Below are 15,402 nucleotides of genomic sequence, written 5' to 3'. Positions count from 1 at the left end.
TGTACAACTACATCGAAACTGAACAACCTGCTCCTGAATGAATACTGGGTAAATAACGAAATTAAGGCTTAAATAAGTAAGTTATTTGAAACCGGTGAGAACAAAGACATAACATACCAGAATCTCTGGGACACAGCTAAAGTGGTGTTTAGAGGAAAATTTATGGCACTAAATGCCCACATTAGAAAGGGGGAAAATCTAAAATCGACACTAACATCACAATTAAAAGAAATAGAGAAGCAAGAGCAAACAAATTCAAATGATAGCAGAAGACAAGAAATAACCAAGATCAGAGTTTAACTGAAGGAGACAGAGACATGAAAAACCCTTAAAAAAATCAGTGAATCCAGGAGCTGGTTTTTTGAAAAGATTAACAAAATAGACAACTAGCAGACAAATAAAGAAGAAAAGAGAGAAGAATCAAATAGACACAATAAAAAATGATAAAGGTGATATCACCACTGATCCCACAGAAATATAAACTAGCATCAGAGAATACTATACATATCTCTATGCAAATAAACTAGAAAACCTGGAAGAAATGGATAAATTCCTGGGCACATACACTCTCCCAAGACTAAACCAGGAAGAAGTTGAATCCCTGAATAGACCAATAACAAGTTCTGAAATTGAGGCAGTAATTAATAGCCTGCCCCCCGCAACACACACACAAAACAAAAACAAAAACAAAAACAAACCCAGGACCAGACAGATTCACAGCCAAATTCAACCAGAGGTACAAAGAGGAGTTGGTACCATTCATTCTGAAATGATTCCAAACAATAGAAAAAGAGGAACTCCTCCTTAACTCATTTTATGAGGCAAGCATCATCCTGATTCCAAAACTTGGCAGAGACACAACAAAAAAATAAAATTTCAGGCCAATATCCCTAATGAACATCGATGCGAAAATCCTCAATAAAATACTGGAAAACCGAATCCAGCAGCACATCAAAAAGCTTATCCATCACGATCAAGTTGGCTTCATCCCTGGTATGCATGGTTGGTTCAACCTATGCAAATAAATAAATGCAATCCATCAAATAAACAGAACCAATGACAAAAACCACATGATTATGTCAATAGATGCAGGAAAGGCTTTCAATAAAATTCAACACCCCTTCATGCTAAAAACACTCAATAAATTAGGTGTTGATGGAATATATCTCAAATTAATAAAAGCTATTTATGACAAACACATACACAATGTCACACTGAATGGGCAAAATCTGGAAGCATTCCCTTTGAAAACCGTCACAAAACAAAAAATGCCCTCTCTCACCACTCTCAAGCAACTAGTATTGGAAGTTCTGACCACGGCAATTAGGCAAGAGAAAGAAATAAGGGATATTCAAATAGGAAGGGAGGAAGTCCAATTGCCCTGTTTGCAGATGACATAATTGTATACTTAGAAATCCCCATCATGTCCACCCAAAAACTCCTTAAGCTGATAAGCAACTTCAACAATGTCTCAGGATACCAAATCAATGTGCAAAAATCACTAGCATTCTTATACATCAATAATAGACAAACAGCCAAATAATGAGTGAACTCCCGTTCACAATTGCTACAGAGAAAATAAAGCACCTAGGAATACAACTCACAAGCAATGTGCAGGGCCTGTTAAAGGAGAACTACAAACTACCACTCACTTAAATAAGACAGGACCCAAACAAATAGAAAAAAATTCCATGCTCATGGATACGAAGAAGCAATATCATAAAAATGGCCATACTGCTCAAAGTAATTTATAGATTCAATGCTATTCCCATGAAGCTACCATTGACTTTCTTTACAGAATTAGATAAAACTACTTTAAATTTCATATAGAACCAAAAAAGAGCCTGTATAGTCAAGACAACCCTAAGCAAAAAGAAAAAAGCTGGAAGCATCAAGCTACCTGAATTCAAACTATACTGAAAGTCTACAGTACCCAAAACAGCATGGTACTGGTGCCAAAACGGATATATGGACCAACAGAACAGACCAGAGGCCTCAGAGTAACACCATGCATCTACAACCATCTGATCTTTGACAAACCTTACAAGAGCAAGCAATGGGAAAATGATTCACTACTTAATAAATGGTGCTGGGAAAACTGGCTAGCTGTATGGAGAAAACTGAAACTGGACTCATTCCTTACACTTCATACAAAAATTATCTCAAGATGGATTAAAGGCTTAAATGTAAGACCTAAAACCGTTAAAACCCTAGAAGAAAACGTAGGCAATACCATTTAGGACATACGAATGGGCAAAGACTTCATGACTAAAACTCCAAAAACAATGGCAACAAAAGCCTAAATAGACAAATGGGATCTAATTAAACTAAAGAACTTCTGCACAGAAAAAGAAACTATCATCAGAGTGAACACACAACCAAGAGAATGGGAGAAATTTTTTGCAATGTATCCATCTGACAAAGATCTAATGTCCAGAATCTGCAAAGAACTTAAACGAATTTACAAGAGAGAAGCAAACAACCTCATCAAAAGGTGGGTGGAGTGTTTGAACAGACACTTCTCAAAAGAAGATATTTATGTGGCCAACAAACATTTGAAAAAAAGCTTATCATCACTAGTCATTAGAGAAATGTCAGTCAAAACCACAATAAGATATCATCTCATGCCAGTGAGAATGGTGATCATTAAAAAGTCGGGAAAAAACAGATGCTGGTGAGTAAGTGGAGAAATAGGAAAGCTTTTACACTATTAGTGGGAGTGTAAATTAGTTCAACCATTGTAGAAGACAGTGTGGCAATTGCTCAAGGATTTAGAACCAGAAATACCATTTGCTCTAGCAATCCCATTCCTGGGTATATAGCAAAGGATTATAAATCACTCTAGTATAAAGACACAGACACACGTATGTTTATAGCAACACTATTTACAATAGCTAAGACTGGGAACCAACACAAATGCCCATCAATGATAGACTGGATAAAGAAAATGTGGCACATAGACATCATCGAATACTCTGCATCCATGAAAAAGAGTGAGTTCATCTCCTTTGCAGGGACACGGATGAAGCTGGAAACCATCATTCTCTAGCCAACTAACACAGGGACAGAAAACTAAGCACCGCATATTCTCACTCATAAGTGGGAGTTGAACAGTGAGAACACGTGGACACAGGGAGGAGAACATCACACACCAGAGCCTTTTGGGAAATGGGGGCCAAGAGGAGGTAAAGCATTAGGACAAATACCTAATGCATGCGGGACTTAAAACCTAGATGATGGGTTGATGGATGCAGCAAACCACCATGGTACATGTATACCTATGTAGTAAACCTGCATATTCAGCACATGTATCCCAGAACTTAAAGTATATAAAAATATAAAGTTATTTTGTGAGAGAGAAAAAAGGGACCACATTTACATAATGTTTATTTACTATGGTGTATTTTTATAATTGTTCTATTTTATTATTATTTTTGTTGATCTCTTGCTTGCCTAACTTATAAACTGAATGTTATCGTAAGTATATATGGATCCAAAGAAATTGTGTAAATAGTGTATATGAGACTCAGTATTATCCTCAGTTTCAGGCATCCCCTGGGGGTCTTGGAATGCATCCCCTGTGGATGGGGGGAACTAATTCACTTATCCTTCTGCCGCCCTGCAGGAAGGATTGTATGAATGCCCCATGGAAAAATACAATCAAACATCAACTGATTTCATCTTACTGGGAATCTTCCCACCATCCAGAATTGGCCTTTTCCTCTTCATCCTCATTCTCATTTTGTTATTGGCTCTAATTGGCAATCAGTCCATAATCTTTCTCATCTTCTTGGACACTCATCTCCACATGCCCATGTATTTCTTACTTGGTCAGCTCTACCTCATTGACCTAAATTACATCTCCACTATTGCCCCCAGATGTTTTCTGATTTTCTGTTTGGAAACAAGTCTATTTCCTTCACTGGGTGTGGGATTCAGAGTTTCTTCTTTGTGGCTTTAGCAGGTGCAGAAGTGCTGCTCCTGACATCAATGGCCTGTGATCATTATGTGGCCGTTTGCTTTCCTCTCCACTATCCCATACATATGAGCAAAAGAGTATGTGGTGATGATAATAGGATCTTGGATAATGGGCTCTATTGACATTTTTGCTCACATTTCATATATGCCCCATATCCCTGTTGCTCAGCAAGGGCTGTGATGTCCCAGCCATGGTGACTCTGGCCTTCTTGGACACCTGGGTCTATCAGTGCGCAGTGTTTTTGAGCACAATCCTCTTTCTCGTGTTTACTTTTATTGATATTGCAGGTTCCTATGGCCAGGTTCTCCTTACTGTCTACCACATGAAATCTGCAGAAGGGAGGAAGAAGGCCTATTTGACCTGTAGCACCCACCTCACTGTAGTAATTTTCTACTATGCAAACTTTGCTTATACCTCTCTATATTCGAGATACCTGCAATCTCCAACAGAGGACAAGGTTCTGGCTGTCTTCTACACCATCCTCACCTCAATGCTCAATGCCATCATCTACAGCCTGAGAAACAAGGAGGTGATGGGGGCCCTGACACGAGTGAGTCAGACAGTCTTCCCTGTGAAAATGTAGACATACGTTCTGCCTTAGAGTCCAAGCACTAACTTCACGTCAACTTAGCAGTGTACAGCAGTTATGGATAATAATATTCCATGCCAGGAGTGTGGAACAAAAATTACTCTAGAAAGTTTTTTAAAATTTAGTCTTGACATTTTAATTGCATATTCTAAGACATCCATGTTGTTTTGTTTTTGTTTCTTTTTATCAAAATATAGATCATTTATTTTCCACTAAATTGTGGGCAGTAGGGTTTCATTAAAATTAAAATAATAAATGTCCAAACTAATCATAGCATTCTGCATAATAGTTATATGTCATTCATCTCTCATTATTATTAAGATGAAAGAATAATAAATTATTTAAGATGACTGAATCTAATTCAATATAAGATAGTATTGTATTTTCTCTCAAATGGTGGGTATAGCTTCTTCTTTTTCCTAAAGTAATGATTTATTGATAAATTTACCTCAGGATAAATAATTATTTTGGGGGATAAGCCAATTTGTCTTTAGATAAACAAAAGTTTCTTTACAACAGATTCTATAGAAGTTACAGTCTAGTGAGTGTCGAGTAGATTATTTGAACCACTCCCCAGTCACATCACAACACACTCAATTTCTGCCTCCTTCATTGCCACTGGTATTCTCAAACAAGACATTCTGCCTGGTCAATTTTATTTCTACTTATTTTTCTCATATATCAACACGTCTATACAGCTTGGGTTGGGGTCAGCTTCTCTGCTCCACTATTTTTATGCCTGCTTAGGCATGTGCCTAAAAGCATCAACATTATTTCCGTAAAAGTTATACTGTATTATATATTGAAAATTTGCCAAGAGTGGGTTTTAAGTCCTCTTTATAAAGATCATAACTATGGAAAGTGCTGTAAAACTTAAGTGTAGTAATCATTTCAACATGTAGATGGATGTCAAACATCCTGTTGTACATTTTTAGTAAAATAAAATATTATGTGGCACATCTTTAATGAAATCAACAATCAATCAATACAGACTGGCTTGAAATGTTCCTAGAATTATCTAATTAAAATATATTTTGATGATGTCACTTTCCTTGGCATGGTATGTGATTCTCTCCACTGGCTAATTCACTCCTACATTGGCAGGATCACACTGTACCTGGAACTTTATGTTCTCTTCGTCTTAAATTGAATGTAGTTTTCTGAACAAGTTTTGAAAAGTCAGTCCTTCATTACATGAAGGATACAATTGGTTTTACCTTTAATGCATTGTTCTGTATCCTCCCAAGTTTCTTTCACTGCATGAATCCCCATTTCTCCCTTTTCTCAAGGTAAACATCAGGTATCATCTACATAAGGAAGCATGTTGAATGTGCTTGTTCAACTTTATATTCTACTCTCACACATCCTACTATTTCTAGTAATAACATGTGTCATCACGATGGATTGTAATAATCTCTTTTCTCTATGGCTCCACAGACTATTATCTTTTAACCATCAGCGGCTTGCTCGTTTCCTCTTCAAATGCCCAGATGTTGCTCTTGAGTACCTGTTCTACCTTCAAATTATTATTCACACCTCAAATCGTGTTTACGTAATCTTAGCCCATTGCGTTTTCACATAATAATTAGAGTCAGCCAGCAAAATGTCTATAGGAAAAAAGTTTTGTGTCTCGGTGTGAATTCTTACAGTCTAGAGCATAATTTGTGGAAAAAGGAAATATTTTCTATATTAAATCTCTTGATTCATTAATGAAACATATTTTATTACATATATATCTGCTTATAAAGAGGAGAAATCCATCCATTTCTAGGCGATAGTCATGGGAATGATTCCAGTAAATTATTATTATTATTATTTTTAGATATTGTGTTACTGTGTTGCCTAGGCTGGTCTCAAACACCTCGGTGCAAGTCATGCTAAAACTATTCTCATAAAGTGAATAAAACTGAATTGCTGGGTTTTTAACCAAAAGCATAATTTTTTAGTAGAAGCATACACTAAGCAAAAACCAGCTTGCCTGATAGCCCGCTTCCATATGGCTGCTTAACTGCTTAAAAATCACGTAGCCCCTGTCACAGGGGCCTAACTACCCTTAATTGTTTCTTTAGATTTCATCTTTAATTTTAGGAAACCTCAGGTTATCTATTTAAAATGATTTCTGGATCCTGAATTCTAGTGGATCCACTGACGCAGGGGGTCTGCAGAGCTTGTCTGAGAAACTGACTCAGTGCAGGATGCAGCGTCTTCATCTTACTGTCTAGTGACTCCACCACACACTTCTGGACCAATCAGCAGTCCCCACACTTCAGCTCATCACCCAACCAGACTCCTTAAAAATGTCATCTCCAAGTCTCTCCAGAAGGCTGATTTGAGGCTTCTTTCTCTTCTTCTGAGAGATAAAGCCAGCTGGACTTCCTGGGTCCGGTGGGGACTTAGAGAACTTTTCTGTCTTACAAGAAGATTGTAAATGTACCAATCAGCTCTCTGTAAAAATGCACCAATCAGTGCTCCGTGCCTAGCTGGAAGATTGTAAGTGCACCAATCAGCATTCTGTAAAATGGACCAATCAGAACTCTGTAAAATGGACTGAACTGCAGGACATGGGCAGGAACAAATAAGGGAATAAAAGCTGGCCACCCCAGCCAGCAGTGGCAACCCCAGCTCAGGTTCCCTTCCAGGCTGTGGAAGCTTTGTTCTTTACCTCTTCACAATAAATCTTGCTGCTGCTCAGTCTTTGGGTCCACACCACTTTTAAGAGCTGTAACAATCATGTGAGGGTCTGTGGGTTCATTCTTGAAGTCAGTGAGACCAGGAACCCACCAGAAGGAACAAAATCCAGACACACTTCAGCTGACCTATGATTATTTAACTCTTTTTCTGCTACAACTCCCACTATTTTGGTTGGCTACCACTCAATGGGCAATTGAACCCTGTGGGCGTGTAACAATCCTCCTCCCTCCGTCTCCCCATAGGTGGAATTACAGGCCTGTGTCACCCTGCGCTGCTCTTTAACAAAAGATTTGGCATAAATGGTTATCACTTGAATCTTGGATCTTTGGGACATTTGTACTTGGGCTTCTTTTTAAGTAAATGTAATCATGCATTTAAAGAACTATGTTGTTTAATGAATAATTCAAATGGACTGAACACAGACATTTAAAAATATAAAATAAACAGGTCGCTTTTATTTACGTTCCTTGCTCTCATTTCTTCCTTCAGTATAAACCAAGTTGTGGCTACTCTATGCTTGCTTTAGTGGTTTCTACTGAGGAAGTGTGAAATACTCAATTCCTACTTCCAGAACATTCTCAGGGAGAGCAGGGGTATTTCAGGATCCCCTCCTCCTCTGGGCTTCCTCATGTTGGGTAGGAGCTGTAAGGGACTGCCACAGTGCTTCTCTGATACAGGCCACTTGGACCTGTCTACTCTCCTGGGTACCCTGCCAGTCTTGGTGGTCCCCTGAAGATGATTCTGTCCTGAGATCCAGACTGCAGGCTCCCTTTGTTTCGTATGCCCAAGTCCAGGTTAGTTTCTGTCTCATATCCCCCATACTTGTTTACAGGATCCCAGTGGGTAGTCTTGAGTCATGACCTATAAAGTCTTTATTTCATACAGAAATACTCTCAAATCACCTTTTCCCACATCAAATAAGGATTCTTCCCTCCTTATTCAGCACAAATGTGTTTTGTCTACTAAAGAAGATATAAAAACAGTGTGCAATGTACAGTAGATGTGGCATCTAGATTTTTTATTATTATACTTTAAGTTCTAGGGTACATGTGCGCAATGTGCAGGTTTGTTACATCGTTATACATGTGCCATGTTGGTTTGCTGCACCCATCAACTTGGCATTTGCATTAGGTATTTCTCCTAACACTATCCCTCCCTCAAACCCCAGCCCCCAAAAGGCCCTGGTGTGTGATGTTCCCCTCCCTGTGTTCATGTGTTCTCATTGTTCAACTCCCACTTATGAGTGAGAATATGTGGCGTTTGGTTTTCTGTCCTTGTGATATTTTACTGAGAATGATGGTTTCCAGCTTCATCCATGTCCCTGCATGCAAAGGACATGAACTCACCCTTTTTTATAGCGGTGTAGTATTCCATGGTGTATATATGCCACATTTTCTTTATCTAGTCTATTATTGATGGACATTTGGGTTGGTTCAAAGTCTTTGCTACTGTGAATAGTGCTGCAATAAACATACATGTGCATATGTCTTCAGCTTGCCCTCTGTGGGCTGCACCCACTGTCCAACCTGTCCCAATAAGATGAATCAGGTACCTCAGTTGGAAATCCAGAAATCACCCGTCTTCTCTGCTGGTCTCTCTGGGAGATGTAGACCGGTGTTGTTCCTATTCGGCCATCTTGGAAATGACTCCTAGATGTGGCATCTACTATTATGTTCAAAGGCAGGGTTTAAAAGGTGAAGAAATTCTTTAGATTTTCAAATGCAAGAATATTGAAACATCTGTGTTTGATTTTCAGGAAATTATCTTTGCTACCTACCCTGATTAGACCATTATATAACATATGCTTGTATAAAAACATCAAATTGTAACCCATAAATTCACATAATAACAGTGTATCAACTAAATAAATAAACATTTCTTAAAAACATTTATAAAATTCCAAATATATAAAATGGACTAATGTTACTTTTTTAAGATGGGAGGCGTAATTAATTGATTGGAAACTGTGGAAAATTTGAGTACATTTAAGGTACTGTTTGGCATAAAAATTTAATTACTAAATATACCCTAGATAATATTATACCACAGTTAGTAGTTACATGATTTTTATCATCAATTTTAATAACACAAAATTGTTTTAAAATTTAATGGGCATTTCCAGAAGAAAAGAAACAATATAAACATATACTTAAAATAGTATAACTCCAATATGTGATATTTTAATACCATCTACTTATGTGTTTTAAGTAAATTAACATAGTTCCACTTTTATGTTCTAAAACTTATTGCCAATATAAACTAAATTGGGAAAGAAATTAATATATACAGACACATCATTGGTATGAATGCAGTGAATAACAACATATAAAATGTAGGATTTCATAAAGTATTAGAGACACGAATGCATTAGTAAAACCTGAATAAACATAATTGTTTCTTTTCCCACTGAGTTTACCTTTGACGTGACTTGAAACATCTAAATACATTATCAGAACTCATTTCTAAACTTTGGACTAAGGCCATCCTATGTTATTAGTGACTCAGCCTAGAATGTCCAAATTCTCAGTGGACATTCCCCAGTGAATCCTAGCAAAACCGTCATTAAACTTGTTCTTCCGGTAAAGAAACACTAGAGTCATGGTTGCTACTGAATCACCATGAAGGTCTCTAAAATCTCAAGTGTAGGGATGGAAATGAATACATACCTTTCTTTAAAAAGCATTCAGAAATCTTGCTCAGAAAAATGACTTTGTTCACATGATTACTGTATGACTGCTTACAGCTAACCGAGGCAGTGCGTGTTTGAAATTGAGGAGATAATAAAAGGTACTAATTATATTTGTATTTTTAAATTTTTATTGGTCACAGGGAAGAAGGGACTCTGGCAACTGCTTAAGAGAACTGTTTCAGAAATAGAATTGTAAGATTGAGCACTAGTGGCTGTAATTTCTGTTAACAAAATTCTGCAGAAATCTTGGAGTATAGAATACAGATAACCAACAGCGATTTTGCTGCTAATTCATAAATGTGTTTTCTGAATGGGAAGCTAAATGACGGTCATGGAAGAGATGGGGCTAAATTATATTAGAACATGCTTTTATGGGCTCAAGTGAAATTAATGAATCCACATATAATAATCCAGTCTTTCTAGTAAAATACCTGGAAAGTACTAGTGTTGTTTTTGCATAAAAATGTTAAAATGACATTAAGGTAAAGGCAAAATGAGAATGGTTAAAATTACCACCTGTAAAGCAATAGTATATGTATTTTTAAACAAAGGACCCTTTTCTGGAAATAAATAATGCAGGTAACCATATGATTAGTAGCTGGGATGTGGTTATCCATATTTTGTGTTTACACCCAATTTGTGCAAAACTGTAGTGCGTTGTGCTTTTAATTTTTATATTGTGTTTATTTTTTCTTCAGGGCACAATGTAAACTTCCAGCGAAATAATAGAAATATCTGCTTTAACAGCAATGCAGAGTTTTTGTGAGAAGCCAATGAGCATAGTATGTGGAAACAATGTGAAGGCTATATTATTCTACAGTCATAGTGGATAACAATGTGTGAATGTGATAGTGATTATGCTGATGATGAGGGCAATGATAATGATGAAGATGCTGAAACTCACAGCTTCTCTTCAATGATACCCCCAGTCAAGTAATACACGTTCACTATGTCACAGACCGCTCATAATAACAATTTTAAGTAGAGCAGCCTTATTTTGTGATAATAATTTTTCTTTGAAAATAGTTTTGATCAAAACTGAGGACAGTGTAGGTTTCACAAATCGGTTTCTTAGTGGAAAACTGCAGTATTTAGACTCAAGAGCACCATCCTCCTTGGTTCCCAACTCTGTCACTAGGTCGTTGCACAGCCATGAATAACCTTCAAATCCTTGTGATTCAGTTATTCTTCCTTCTGATAATGAGAATATAGTTGAAAAATCTTTGTCCTTTGTGAATATATGAATCACTACAATTAGGTTATTTTTATTATCTCATTTTCAACTCTAAATTGAAGGATAGAAAAAAGAGATCTCTGCAATGCAGTGATGCATTCTGACTTTAAAAGATGGTAATACGTAATTCATTTGAAACTTGGGCACCATTTGGAGAATTTTAATTATTATGCTGAATATGTTCATCCTCAAATTGATTTATGAAATATATGTGTATTTTTTAGTAAGTGAATTCTTCCAGTAGGGAAACCTTTATATTGGGAACAAGATAGAAATTGCATTTCTTTTAGAGTTTCTGAGAAACCATTTTTCTATAAAGGTATGAGTGGTTGTTGCTGGATCAAGTGAAAGTCCAGTGAAACCAGGTGATATGAGGAAACAGAAGAAGTTGAAATGATTAAATTTTAATCATTAAAATAATCTCATTTGTGATTTAAAAATATTTATTATTTTGCAGTTATTTACCATCTATAATGATTTTTTTATTTTAATAAATTTAACCTCTTATATTTTTGTTTTGGGTAATTAAAAAGTGAGCCAGTCTTATTTCAGACTTACTGCCTAAAAATATTTGAAGGATAAAATAGACCACACATTTTAAAAAGTTTATGTAAATGTTTGTTTATATGTAACGTGTATTTACTTATGTTTGCATAAATATGTATATGTGTATATCAACTCATATGTATGTGTTTGTGTGTATATATATGCATATATGTATGTGTGTTTATAATCTGGATAAGTTCACTTAAAATCTCTGAATGTCAATTTCATCATCTATAAAATGTCAGTGGTGATGTCCATGTGAAGAGCTTGTTATTAGGATTAAATCTAATGGAATTATAGAACAAATCCTGACATATTGTAAGTGCCAGTGTGTGGAGACAGTCAATAAAAGTTCATGCCGTTATCCTTCCTTTCATTCCAGATGATGCCCAGGTTGAAGGTTTGGTTTTCCTACTCACTGTGAAACCATCATTGGAATTTTTTCTGCTTGCTTTTTACTCCAGTGTATAACATCATTAATGCTGATGCCTAGATATATACATTTTATGAGAATTAGAAAAATAAAAGCAAGTGTAAATGTTTTAAAATGTGCTTAAAATACTTATAGCTATTTTGGTGGATAAAAAACTAAGGGACAAAAGTAACCCATTTGGATTTATTTTTATCTAAGAAAAAAATGTCCTCTTCACATTACTTAGACAGATATATAACGGCTGAGACTGCTTCCTCATTACAGACAGAGCTCTAATTTTATATAAACAATGTTATATGACAGAATTAGAACCCTGGAACATGAATAATCAAAGAGACACTACATTGGTGTTCAAGAGAGATTGTAACGTCACTGCCACTCACCACTTGCAAAGTCCAATTAACGAGAACAAAGTCTGGTAGAAAGAAAGTGACTTTTTCTTCTAAACTTAGCTGAGAGGAAGGAGAGGCTTCTGTCTTAATGGGAAATGCTTCCCCTTTCAGGGCAGTAGACAGGGTCTTTTAAAGGGGTCTTGGCATGAATGGCATGCAGGGAGTGAGGAGATGGGGGTCCAGGGGTTTTCTTCTGATGTCTTTTCTATCCGGTGGTCTGGCTGGCACCATCACAGGCAGAGCTGGGTTGTAAATTGAGGCAATCTCCTAGTGGGAGGGAGTTCCGTGGGTGCCTGATTTGCTTCAAGGTTCCATCTCTAGAACTTCTAAGTAAACACAAAGTCATAAAAACTTGCCTTGTAGAACGTGTCTGGTGGAGACAGTAAAGGATATATTTGCATTCCTAAACAGTTAAGTAGGAGGTTGGGGGAGGAGGAGAAGATAAGTCATTATTTTTCTTTTTAAAAATGAGGTAGTCAGTTACAACAAGGCAATAAATATGAGATTTCACGTGCCATTTAGGATTCTGTCCTATGTTACGTTTTCTCTTTTTAAAATTAGCGCTATAACTGTCTCATGGAAAGTTTATCATAGACTGCCCTATATAAAATATAAATGATGGAAATATTTGAAATGTTAATTATGTTAGTAATTTCAAATAGTACATATTCTACTTGCCAATAACTAAACTACTAATATAAATTACATACTATTGCATCAGAATTAATGCTGATCTTGTACTGTTTCCAAATGACATATATGAAAATAATTTGCTCTTCTGAATTGTCCTTCACAAATTACCAGAGGTCATAAAATAATTGAAAATAATTTGCTCTGTAGAGGCTGAGGAACTTGCCAGAATTTTCTTAAAATGTATTTGGAAATCCAAATATGCAATAATTTCAGTACATTTTAATGTTTGTATTAGGGTAAATATACTTAAGGTAAACTGCACCATTTTAACAATTTCAATTGTGGAGTTCTGTGGCACTAAGTACATTTATGTTGTTGTGCAACCATCCACACCATGGATCTCCAGAACAGTTTCATTGTCTCCAACTAGAATTTTGTTCCCTACACAATTATTCTCCTTGTCTCCCTTCCCCTATCCTCTGGGGTCCAGCATTCTTTCTGTCTCTATGAATTTGACTACACTGGGTACTTAATATAGGTGAATTCATACAATATTTGCCTGTTCATGGTTTATTTCACTGAGCATAATGTATTCAAGATTTATCTATGTTGTAGCATGTGTCAAAACTTCATTCACTTTTAAAACTGAATATGTACTTACTACATTTTTTATTGATTTTTCTGTGGATGAACATTTAAGTTGTTCTGCCTTTTGGGTATTGTGAATAATACTGCTATGAATGTGGGCATGTCAGTATCTTTTTTGAGTGTCTTATTTCTTTGGGTCCACATTCAGAAGTGGAATTGCTGGAGCATATACCAATTCTGTTTAGTTTTTGAAGAAATTACTATACAGATGGTCCAGAAACACAATAATTTGATGACTTTTTGATGTTACTGTGCATTTATAGAAACATAATTCTATTGTAAGTAAAGGAGCATCTGGAATTACAATGATTTGAGTTGCAATATTTTAACATTGGGATGACTTTTTCAAGATAGTAAATGTATGAGACTTACAATATTTTAAACTCATAATGGATTTTTCAGGAGGAAATCCCATCATAAATCGAGGAACTTCGATCATTTTCCATAGAGGCTGTACAATTTCACATTGCCACTGACTATACTTTTATGATTTTAGCTCTTACACTTAGGTCTTTAATTTATCTTGACTTAATTTTTTGTGTGGTTTAAAGTTAGCATCCAATTTCAATATTTTGACTGCAGATATACGGTTTTTCAGACACTGTTTATTGAAAAGACTATCCCTTCGCCATTGAGTAAACCTGGTTCCCTTGACAAAAAAAAAAAAAAAATTGCTGCGTATATGAGTCTATTTCTTGACTCTATCTCCTCCTCCTCCTCCTCCTCCTCCTCCTCAGTCTTTGTCTTCATCTTCTTTTTTAGATAGGGTCTCACTCTTTCACCCACAATGGAATGTGCCGGTGAGAACTGGGCTCACTGCAACCTCTGCCTCCCCGGCTCAAGCAAACCTCCCACCTCAGCCCCCAAGTAGCTGGGACTACTGGAGTGAGCCACCACCCCTGGCTAATTTTTGTATTTTTTGTAGAGACAGGATTTTACCATGTTACCCTGTATGGTCTCAATGTTGTGATCTCAAGCAATCTGTGTGCCTCAGCCTCCCAAAGTACTAGGATAACAGGTGTGAGCCACGGCACCTGACTTCTGTTTTCTTATATTGGTATACATGTCTGGCTTTATACCAGTGCCATACTTTTTATAAAATTATTGAAGCTTTTGGAACTGGAACAAGCAAGGATGTTCACTCTCACCACTCCTCTTCAACATAGTACTGGAAGTCCTAGCCAGAGCTATCAGACAAGTGAAAGAAATAAAGGACATCCAAATCAGTAAAGAGGAATTCAGATTCTCACTGTTTGCTGATGATATGATTGTTTACCTAGAAAACCCTAAAGACTCTTCCAGAAAGCTCCTAGAACTGATAAAAGAATTTACCAATGTTTCCTCATACAAAACTAGTGTATACAAAACAGTAGTTCTCCAACATACCAGCAGCGACCCAGCTAAGAATCAAATCAAGAGCTTAGCCCCTTTTACAATAGCTGCAAAAATAAAAATAAAATAAAATAAAGTAAAATAAAATACTTAGGAATACACCTAACCAAGGAAGTGAAAGACCTCTACAAGGAAAACTACAAAACACTTCTGAAAGAAATCATAGATGACACAAA

The 15,402-nt window shown here is 36.4% G+C and overlaps 1 long non-coding RNA gene and 1 pseudogene across 3 annotated transcripts in view; both read left to right on the top strand.

The window, feature by feature from the left end:
- LOC114678437 (uncharacterized) overlaps positions 1-15,402 on the top strand; it is a 267,034-nt gene that overhangs the window by 155,975 nt on the left and 95,657 nt on the right. The window lies entirely within an intron of this gene.
- Positions 3,647-4,562, top strand: LOC100425022 (olfactory receptor 2L3-like; annotated as a pseudogene).

The sequence above is a fragment of the Macaca mulatta genome, chromosome 1 (genome assembly GCF_049350105.2).
Source record: "Macaca mulatta isolate MMU2019108-1 chromosome 1, T2T-MMU8v2.0, whole genome shotgun sequence".
Lineage (NCBI taxonomy): Eukaryota > Metazoa > Chordata > Mammalia > Primates > Cercopithecidae > Macaca > Macaca mulatta.
The sequence above is the reverse complement of the archived record's forward strand: the minus strand, read 5'-3'. Positions and strand labels throughout refer to the sequence as shown.